This window comes from Palaemon carinicauda, chromosome 34, assembly GCF_036898095.1.
Source record: "Palaemon carinicauda isolate YSFRI2023 chromosome 34, ASM3689809v2, whole genome shotgun sequence".
Classification (NCBI taxonomy): Eukaryota; Metazoa; Arthropoda; class Malacostraca; order Decapoda; family Palaemonidae; genus Palaemon; species Palaemon carinicauda.
Window position 1 is genome coordinate 3,176,754 of NC_090758.1, and position 10,000 is coordinate 3,186,753.

Below are 10,000 nucleotides of genomic sequence, written 5' to 3' on the forward strand. Positions count from 1 at the left end.
CCCTCTTGAAGTATGTTAAGAGTCGCTACACAAAAGCATTACGACAACCTTGTGGACAATGGTGAAGCATTCTAGACATGATATAAAATGTCAATAGTAGTCAGTGAGCAAAGTGTCAGCAGGAGCCTTGTCAATGACCGTATGTAACAGGCGTGTACCTTCCCTAGCGCGATCACCTCTCTGACTGCCTTCCGAGATTTGAATTTTTTTGTCTTTTTTTCGTAAAATTAACTATTAATTAAATAATAAACACAAGTGAGTCTAAAAATTACTTTATTTAAATATAATAACTAATCAGTATCTTTAGATTCCATCAAGAGCAGTATAATTCACTACAACTTATATATCTTTTAATAACCCATACAGAAAGGGGGGCGTGGCAGGTGTAAACGTCATGGGCTCACGTCATGGTTGACATACGTCATTCTACGCCTAGTTGCCAGTCTTAATTTCCGTTCTCGCCATAACCACAGAATTTAGATGACATTTCTTTATATAAAGTAAGACAATACTGCGGAGTAGATGCTTGAATCCATTTTTCTTAATTAGGTCGGTGTCTCAAACTCTGGTGGTTTCAGTTTTCACATTAATCAGAAGCCTAGTTCATAAGTTATATTAAAAAAAGAGGGTGTCATGGTCCGTGAAATACACAGTAAATCTAATTATTATTCTTTTACGAGAGAAGTTACAAGGAATTCTCCAAGTTTTTTTCCGTCAGCGAAGAGATTTTACGATATGAATAAAAAGGGGGGGGGGTCAGATTTATTAAATTTATTCAATAAGGCCTTAAGGCCAATGCGTGATATGGGGAACCTACCAATATTAAGTGAAAAACAAAACTGCGATGAATATTGTTGCTAAAGTAATTTTATCATTCTTCTTCTTCTTTTTCTTCCTCTTCTTCTTCTTGTTATTATTATCATTATTATTATTATTATCATTATTATTATTATTATTATTATTATTATTACTTGTTAAGCTATAACCCCAGTTAGAAAAGCAGGATGCTATAAGCCTCGGGGCCCCAACAAGGGAAAAAGCCGATTGAGGACAGAGGAGACTTTGCAAAGAATAAGCCAGACTATTCAGTGTATTTGTAGGCAAAGGGAAAATTAACCGTAACTAAAAAGAAGGATCCAATGTACTAAGGCCAGTCAAAAAACCTCATAACACTGTAGCGGTAGTGTTTCAACTGGTGGCCGGTGCCCTGGCCAACCTACTGCCTACACACTGACAATAAAATACCATTTCCAACTTGGGTATACGACAGAAGTTCAAGCTATCCTACGAGTTGAATTTACAATGTACAATAGCTCTCAAAAGTGAAGAGCCTGTGCTGAGCGAAAAATGGCTAAATGATCGAAATAACTCGGGAGGGTTGGTATGCGTGGTTACTTGCTATTAGCACTGGTTGTCTATTGTGCTTATTTCAGGACTTTATAGTCGTAGGGTTATCATAAATGCATCAAATATATTTAAATATTATGACCTATTAATTCATATTGAATTGTAAAATAAGGAGTAATGTTATCAAAAACCATATATGGTATGAATCCCCCAACAATCAGACCTACCACTTATTTCTAAACTCACGAAAGACGTGTCAAATAATATCGTCCAGTGTGTCAGATTATACAGCACATCTTGTTAACGTTACTTTTAGGAGCTATTGAACATCATTATACAAAGAGAAATATTGATCGTGACTAAATTCTTCATGGTTTTGGGACGAGTTTATATATATATATATATATATATATATATATATTGTTAGTAATACCGGTCATTACACCACCTTTTTCCAATAACAAAAGACCCCGCCAGCAAGCATGAGTCAAAATGCCATGAGTTTTGGGACCATACCCAGAGTCTCACCCCCTTCCCACCATCCTATACCAGTCTACTCCCCCTGAGATCTCAATTTCAGCTACCTTCTACTAGTCACGTGATAACATCGAGGTCCCAGGAGAAGGAGGGAAGCGAGTTGTGAAGGATATGGGGACACGTGACCAAGCCTGACCAATAGGACAGCGGTCAGGCCAATCCCCCCTACCCCCCCCCCTCAATTGGGGGTCAAGTGGGGTTGATCTACCCTGGGAAAACTGGGGATCCTTTCTTCGTGACTCAGCCTCTGTGAGGATAACATCTCCTTTTCTTCACTCAACCTCCTTGAGGGAAACACCAGCGCACTTGACCCTCAAGACATCAGGGAGGCATTACCTCTATCTACATATCTTTCCATAAGGGAAGGAAACTAGAGTCCTTTTTACTAAAGGTAAGGTGTATGATTTTCAGATTCTCAATATCCTTACCCAACCTCCCAACCCTTCCTTATCACACCCCATTTTTCTTTATACTCTAAAGAAATCCTACCCACTGAACCTTGTATCCTATCCACTATACCCAGACCACGTGTGCTGTTTAGTCCTAGTTTTAATGCATTCACCCTATGACAGTGTTGATTCCCATGTGTAACGTTTAAATCCCCAAGCTTGACATTTTCATTTAATTTGCTTAAAAGTTTTAACCACACGACTTCATCGTGTTCATCCGGTAGAAGTAAGTGTGCTGATAATAATTCAATTTATTTCCCCTTCCAGTGAACTTGATTGCTGTGCTGGAGTTTCATCCACGGTCCCCCCAAACTCCATCCGAAGCTCCTCGTGGCATAAATTAAAATATAAATAATTAGCTGTTGTGCTCCCCTTTCTTTTATCAATTTTTATTCAAATATTATTTTAGATACATATATTTGTCAGTATTCCTTGTATCATAGCTGATTGGCGACCTACCATTGTTATTTGTTTTGTTATGGCCATTGAGTCCCTTAATTAAGCAAGGCCGGACTCGAACCAGTGGCCCGTAACATATTGGCGACCAAATGCCAGGATTCGCTTAGACAGTAATTTCAAATTAATTTTATCAAAAGTCAAATTCCCCCCTTTCCTGTCTTTAGCGACTTGACGAACCTCAAATTAATTTCAAGTAAATTATATAATCACTGGAGTTTGAACCATGGAAGAAAACATTGTTAAAGTTTTGTGTTTATTAGTGCGTTTGTTCGCACCGCGAACCCTTTTGTTTTGAAAACCAAGTGGTAGATTTTAGTCCTATTGTTTAGCGGGATAGCCAACCGCGTGAGATGAGTTTGTGTTCTGTTTTTTTCTGAGTGTTTATTATGAAAGTGGATAATTTTTTTCATTTATATATATTGTGCAGAGTGAATGTTTAATTTTGTGTTAAAACTAAGTCAAGTGAAATTTACGAAAATTTAGGAAAATCCGTGGTACACTAAACCACGTGTTGATTTCCTGTGAGGCTTAACTCCCGTGTTGGTAACGGTAAGAGCACGTGGCATTCATTATTTTAATTTTTCCTTTTGACAAGTAAGGGTATGTAATTTCTTTTTATTACTTTCTCGTGGGATATTATTTTTATGTACATTTTTGAAGAAGATAATTGTCGTAAGACTGTGTAATATTGTTAACTTACCTCTAACCTTTTAAATAACTCAAAGAAGGAAAGATAATTGTATTATCAAAGGGTAATTAGCAAGGTTTCACCCAATTGTTAGTTCTCACAGAACTACCTTGTTAAGGGAACTGTCGTTACCAACAGCTGGTGCTCCTCCCTGAGTGTACTGTAGGCGTCAATAGATATCTTTTCAGTCATCTACATTAATTCTCTTATATGAGCTTAACAAAAAAGCATATTGGTCAGCTCCCGTTTTATATTCCTCTCACTATAATCGAGAATTTTTCCCTTACGAGTTTGGAACTTTTATGGTTTCCGTTAATGACAAATTTTCAGATATAGCCAGTGGGTATGCCCACTTCTTTTATTCGCTTTACTGCATCTTACCTACGACAAACATTAGAGGAGTTGAAATTTGGGTGATATATTAATTGAAGAAGGTAAAAGAGTGCGGGGCACACGCCCCTGCCTTTAATGTCACTAAAACTTTCATTACTATTGTTATTTTAGGAGAGAGAGAGAGAGAGAGAGAGAGAGAGAGAGAGAGAGAGTTCATCTAATATACCTTCCCATTCGTGTCCACTGTGACGGGCCGAGAGAAGGTTGTGAATTCAAAGGCAGGATGCAATCAACTGAGTTATAATATTATAGAACACTATCCTTTATATACAAAACCTCGAGGCAACAGGATATAACAAGTTTACAAGACAGACAATGTCACAGAGAAAAACCGGAGACGTGAATTTTCATGTTCGTTTTAGTGCGAGGGAAGTGCGCAGATACAAGCATAATATATGCAAAAAGAATTATGTACAATTGTGTGACACACGGTTGGTACGTGGCTCCCTCCCTAAAAATTACATACTGTACATGTTAAATAGGGCCCCCTGATCTAGAGAGGCGAACTGTAGGCGGGTCATCTGGCAGAAGATAAGCAGGTTTTAGACGATCAATGGAGACCCAGTCTTCTTTGCACCGAATGTTTAGGAAGAATGCTTTCGGACTGTGTCGGATCACAAGGAAAGGGCCCGTGTAAGGGGGCGTTAGTGGTGGCTTGCTGGAGTTGTTGCGCAGGAAGACGTGCGTTGCAGAGTGCAAGTCCGTTGGTATGTGAGGCTTCGCTGGGGGCTTGTAAGTCTGGCGGCATGGAGTAAATTTTCCCACGACGTGACGTATGCGCTAGAGATCGTCGGAGGAGGTTGTATAAGGAAAAAATTCTGCAGGGACCACCAACGGGTCGCCATACACCATTTCAGCTGCCGAGACGTCGAGGGCGTCTTTAGGAGTGGTCCTTAGTCCCAGGAGGACCCAGGGAAGCTTAGTAAACCAGTTGCAATCCTTGCAGCGGGACATCAAAGCTGTTTTGAGGGTGCGATGATAACGTTCAACCATTCCATTGGCAGCGGGGTTGTAGGCGGTTGTCTGATGTAGGGTGATGCCCAGGAGATTCGCTAATGACGTCCACAATTGAGAGGTGAAAGTGGTTCCCCTATCAGAAGTAATATGCTCAGGGATACCGAATCTTGAAATCCATCCAGAGAGTAAGGCAGATGTACATGAGGCGGACGTTGCAGGCCAACGAGTGGAGCGGTCGATGACGGTAAACAGGTAACGATGTCCTTGTGATATGGGTAGGGGGCCTACAACGTCGACGTGAATGTGTGCGCAATGACGCTGAGGTTGAGGAAAGGTGCCCACTCCTGAATCCGTGTGTTGATGTACTTTGGAAGTTTGGCAAGAAGTACAGGCGCAGACTCAATCCTTAGCATCCTTAGAAATGCCGTCCCAAATGAACTTTGCCTTCAGCAGCTGTGGAGTAGAACAGCACGAGGGATGTGAAAGGCCGTGAATGAAATAAAACACCTTTCGGTGCATGGGAGCAGGAATCCAATGTCGCGGTCTACCAGTACTGACGTCACAGAGGAAGGTGGTGTTGGAGTCTTTGAGGGGAAAGTCTTCCCAACGGAGGGACGTGCAGGATGTCCTACAAGCTTGACACTCTGGATCCTGTCATTGGTCTTCAGTCAGGTCGTTGTAATCCAATCCCAGTTGAACGGCAGCCAATGTGTTTCTTGACAGGGCATCGGTAACGGGATTCATTTTCCCAGGGATGTATTGGAGGGTGCAATTGTATTCAGCCACGGCGGAGAGATGTCGGCGTTGACGGGCAGACCAGGCGTCAGACTGTCGAGTGAAGGCTTGCACCAGAGGCATGTGGTCTGTGCGAATGCCGAAGGGTGTTCCTTCTAAGAAATGGCGAAAGTGACGGACAGCCAAATGCACCGCCAGCAATTCTCGATCAAAGTAGAATAACCCGATTCTGCCTTGGACAGTTTTCTGCTGAAAAAGGCCAATGGGCGGGGCAAGCCTTTGATCACCTGCTCGAGTACTGCACCAATAGCGACATCGCTGGCATCGGTGGAGAGAAGGAGAGGGGCGTGTGGGATAGGAAAAGTGAGAGCCGTAGCAGTTGATAGGGCCTTCTTTGCATTGCAGAGGGCTGCTTCTTGAAGGGGACCCCACTTCAGGTCCTTTGGCTTGCCCTTAAGGGAGGCGTAGGGGGAGCAAGAGTGGCGGCAATGGCTGGCAGAAAACGGTGATAATAGTTGATAATGCCCAAGAATTCCTGCAGAGCTTTGACAGTCGAGGGCGCGGGGAAGATCTGAACGGCTGCTACCTTCTCAGGGAGGGGGTGGACTCTTTGAGGAATGATACGGTGCCCTAAGAACGACAATTCGTTGGCGCCAAAGGTACACTTGTCGTACCGGACTACAAGGCCGTTTTTTTTGCAGGCGGTCGAGCACGATACGAAGGCGACGGAGGTGTTCCTCTTTTGAGGAGGAGAACACAAGTATGTCGTCCGCATAACATACACAGAAAGGGAGGTCGCTTAAGATGCCATCCATGAGACGTTGAAACGTTGCCCCAGCATTACAAAGGCCAAAACAGGAGTAATTGAAGGTGTATGTACCAAACGGAGTGGTGATGGCAGTCTTGGGGATGTCTTCTGGGTTCATAGGCACCTGATAATACCACTTCAGGTGGTCGAGCGTAGAGAAATTCTTCGCTTTGTGCAGGTGGGAGGTCACGTCGGCAATATTTGGGAGGGGGTAGTGATCCGGTTCTGTTTGCATGTTCAGGCGCCTGTAATCCCCGCACAGACGGAGGGAGCCGTCTTTCTTCAGAACAATTTGTAAGGGTGACGACCATGGGCTAGAGGCCTTTTGGCAAAGGCCCATTTCCTCCATTTCGGTGAACGTCTGTTTGGCGGCTGCCAATCGTTCCGGTGCCAGACGTCTGAATTTTGCGAAGACTGGGGTCCCGTCATCTTGATATGGTGATAAATACCGTGCTTGCCAGGAACCGTGGGCGTTTGGCGAAGTTCTGGACGGAAAACTTCCGGGTACGACGTGAGGAGGTGGGCGTAGGCATCCGTGGGTGAGCTGATGTGGAGAGCGAGGTTAGAGGGGGCGGGTTGAAGAGGTGTCGACAAGTACGAGTCTGCGTTGACCAATCGTCAGTGGGTGACATCGACCAGAAGGTAGAAATGAGAGAGGAAATCCGCACCGAGGATTGGCATTGGGACGTCAGCAACGAGAAACTTCCAATTTAATTTACCGTTTCCGAACGGTAATGTGAGGTTCTCGTAACCGTAGGTGGGTATCGCAGATCCGTTGGCAGCTACCAAGCGGACGTCGGCAGATGTAGACAGACTACGTCGTGCCTTGAAGAGTTTCCTTGGCAAAAGAGAACGACAAGCACCAGTGTCTACCAAAAATCGCACGCCTGTTCCTGCATCCTGTAAAAAGAAAAGATTAGAAACACGGGAGGCTAACGCCACAAGCGATGGCCTAATTACACGTTTTTTGGCCACTGACAATCCTTGGCACATTTCTTCGCGGTTGCCCCGAATCTGAAGAGGTAGTAGCAAAACTGCGGCGGATGGGAGGTAGTAAGTGGCTGTAGAAGTCGTTCGTTGGGGCGCGAGCGATTGGTGGGTGGTGGGCGGCTTTGTCGCCGCTTCGGCACGTCACGGGGTAGGCGTGTAGGCTATGTCCTACGGCATTCATGTCAGCTTCGGTTGACGTTGAATAGGCATCCTCGTTGTCAGGGGTGGAGGCGTTGATGGAGGTCCTGAAGTGGCAGTCCATAAGGGCGTCGGCTTTGGTCATCAAGTCCTTTATGGCTAAACTATCGACATCGGGTATGGCAGCGCGTACAGGTTCGGGTAAACGGCGTATCCAAAGGGCACGGAGTAGGTTCACCTCACGAGGAGAGCTGTCTGCTGCAGGTTGAAGGCGAGCGATACTGTTCATTTCCTTGAGGGCAAGCGAAGCCCTTTGGTCCCCCAACGGTTGTTGCGAGAGCTGAAATAGCTTTGCTATACGGGCGGATGGCGACTGCGAGTACTGCTGCAGAAGGTATGTTTTGAGGGCGTCATACGTTATTGGGGTGTCTCCTTGTTCACAAAGCCAGTCGGATATTTCTGGGAAGGTGTCCTCGGGTATCGCCGCGAGAACATAATCCGCTTTGGTGGTTGAGCTAGTCACGCCCCTGATACGAAACTGGACTTCAGCGCGCTGAAACCAAGCAAACGCTTCTCTGCTGGCAAACGATGAAAGTTTGAATGGAGCGGCCGCAGCACCAACTGCCGTAGAGTCCGCCATAGTACTACCAACGATGAAGGGGCGAGGGGGTGGGGGTGGAAGGCGGTGGGAGCAAGTCGACTTCCGGGGTCACCAATGTGACGGGCCGAGAGAAGGTTGTGAACTCAAAGGCAGGATGCAATCAACTGAGTTATAATATTATAGAACACTCTCCTTTATATACAAAACCTCAAGGCAACAAGACATAACAAGTTTACAAGACAGACAATGTCACAGAGGAAAACATGAGACGTGAATTTTCATGTTCGTTCTAGTGTGAGGGAAGTGCGCAGATACAAGCATAATATATACAAAAGGAATTATGTACAATTGTGTGACAAACGGTTGGTACACCACCATTGACAATAGATTTTATACTAAATCTCTCTCTCTCTCTCTCTCTCTCTCTCTCTCTCTCTCTCTTTTTTCCAGCTGACAGTCGAAGATATATAATTAAACGTAAGAGACAACGGACGTCACATCCTATTAGGATATTATAGGTTTCCTCAACCAGATGTCAGAAATTGGGACATCCTAAGGACATCCTTAGGACATTTCCAAGGATATCCTTGGGACATTCTTTGGACAATATTTTGGGATCTCCCTACCAGGGTCCTTGGCTAGCTTATGACATGCTAATGGTAGGAGTTATATCACCCGTAACTAAGACAAGATTATTATTATTATTATTATTATTATTATTATTATTATTATTATTATTATTATTATTATTATCATTATTATTATTATTATTATTATTATTATTATTATTATTATTATTATTATTATTGTGTACACTAAACGGAAGAAATTACTTTTTTTCCAACTTAACGTTCCTTATTAAAACTTAGAATATCCCTTATCTTTTATCTTTTATCAAAGAGGAAATTACCTCACATAAAGCCTTTATGAGATGGCAAAAACTCTTAAAATAAAACCTGCTTTTATGGCGTAGTGAAAATAAACGAGGAGGTAATTTTAGAATTTTTTTTTTCATTTTTCTATTAAAGTTCGTGTTGCGTTTTGTATATTTTATATATGAATGATACTAACGTATAATGCAAAATAAAATACCTGGTATAAAAGCTTAAAAAGTGCCGCTACACTGACTTACTCTGGGATTACTAATCTCCCTAGACTAAACATTAAAATGTGGACGTGTATTTATATAATATGATTCCTTAATAACAAGTAAAATTAAATATGCTTTATTACCTTTTATAAGACCGAACCATACAGTGTACAAGAAAGTGAAAAAATAGCTGCCAAAATGACTTACTCATGGAATGCTTATCTCCTCCAACAAAATCGCAAAGTTGGTTATTTGATTTAGTGTATTATTTATTTAAGACTTAATAAACATAATCAAACTTAATTACAGTAAACTTTTCGTGTACAGGAAAGTAAAAATTTGCTGCTATATGACTTTTCTCTGGGTTTGCTAATCTCCGCACGAAAGATTGCAACACATGGTTATTTGATATAGTGTAATATTGGTTCAAGCTTTTTTAAACGTATTCTTATTTAATTATAGTTTGCTGCTTATTATGAAATTGAATTATAATATATAAAAAAAATAACTCTTTACAATTGAGTATAAAATTGACTGACAATATGACTTACTCTTGTACTGCTAATCTTCTTTGACCAAATCTGAAAATATAATTATCTGTTATAGCTCTTTTTAAACACTGTCAAACTTGATTACAGTCAACAGCTTATCTTATAATTGAAAAAATTAAAATTGGGCATTTATGAACAATTACAGTAAAATTGTCATGATGAAATTGAATTATGATTATAAAAAAAAGACATCATTCATCAACTCATTCTGAAACTGTCATGATAAAAGCAGGACATCTGAGGTCACATCTCATCCG